The sequence below is a fragment of the Phytophthora parasitica genome (genome assembly GCF_000247585.1).
Source record: "Phytophthora parasitica INRA-310 unplaced genomic scaffold supercont2.41, whole genome shotgun sequence".
NCBI lineage: Eukaryota > Oomycota > Peronosporomycetes > Peronosporales > Peronosporaceae > Phytophthora > Phytophthora nicotianae.
This window is the reverse complement of record NW_008649027.1, coordinates 89,058-90,642: the sequence shown is the minus strand read 5'-3', so window position 1 is coordinate 90,642 and position 1,585 is coordinate 89,058.

The following is a 1,585-nucleotide window of genomic DNA, read 5'->3' as shown; positions in this document are numbered from 1 at the left end:
TCCGACCAGGAACGACATGGAAGTACTGGAGGTTGCAGGAGCGCTGGGTCGTGATAGTGTGAAGACGTGGCTCCAGGGCCTCGGAATAAACAAGGGGCTTTAAGTAACGAAGCCGAGTTAGACATCGGTGACATGGAGGAAGCGGACAAGGAGTTACTATTGATATTGTTACGATACTACCCGGCGCTACTAGAGCCGAGGGAAGGTTGCCCACCGATGACGACGCTGGGAGTGGAACACGAGATTCACACTGGGAACGAAGCTCCGATCAAGGTGCGGCCACGACGGCACGCTCACGAGGAACAGCACATCATCGACGACAACATCGACTCGATGTTGAAGGACGGCGTAGTGGAAGAGAGCCACGGCGCGTGGGGCTTCCCCGTCGTGCTCATGAAAAAAAGGACGGGTCGGTACGACTTTGTATTGACTACCGGCTACTGAATGCGATCGCTGAGAGGGACGTGTACCCTCTCCAGAGGATCGACAACACACTCGACAACTTGCACGGAGCGAGGCGGTTCACCAGCTTGGACCTGCGCTCGTGGTACTGGCAGGTGCCCGTGGCGGAACGAGACAGAGATAAGACGGGTTTTGTGTCCAGGAAGGGGCTCTTTCGGTTCGTGCGCATGCCGTTTGGGCTGGCTAATGCGCCAGGGACCTTCCAGGGATGATGAACGCGGTGCTGCGCGGACTTACGTGGCAGACGTGTTTGGTTTATCTAGATGACGTGATTGTATTCACGAAGGTCAGTGTGGCACGGCACGTGGTGGAGCTGGCCACGGTGCTCGAGAGGCTCTCACGAGCAGGGCTCTCATTGAAGGCGAAAAAATGCACGTTCGCGGTGGAGAGACTAGAGTACCTGCCACGAGTTGGATGCCTATGGAGTGAGGCCGATGCAGAGCCTCGTAAGCAGTGTGAAGGACTTCCCGGTCCCAAACGACGCGACCGAGGTGAAGCGGTTCGTGCACATGACCGGTTATTACAGAAGGTTCGTGCCGGTCTTCGCGAGTCGGGTAGCACCGCTCACTAAACTACTAAGGAAGGGCGCAGTGTGGCGCTGGGGTGATGGCCAGCAGCGAGCGTTCGAGAACTTGAAGAACGCACTGACGGAAAGGCCACTGCTGGCGTACCTGGACTTTTCGAAGACGTTCCGGTTAGTGGCGGACGCGTCGAGGACGGGGTTAGGCGCGGTACTGGTACAGGACCAGGGCGGTGGTGAGCAGCCGGTTGCGTACGCGTCGAAGGTGAATTCAGAGACGGTGGCCAAGTATAGTATTACCGACTTGGAGTGCGCGGCGGTGATCTAGGCCGTGAAGCTGTTTCGTCCCTATCTATACGGACGGCGTTTTGAGTTGGTGACGGACCATTCACCCCTAAATTGGCTAATGACAAGCAAGGACCTGACAGGGAGGTTGCACCGCTGGGCTTTGCAGCTCTAGGAGTACAATTTCCAGGTGGTGTATCGGCCAGAATCGAGCAACGTGGTGGCCGACACTCTTTCACGGGCGCCGGTGGACGTGGTGGTGCCGGTCAACGCGGTGGTACCGGCGAACACGGAGGTTCCGGCGAACGCGGCGACAGC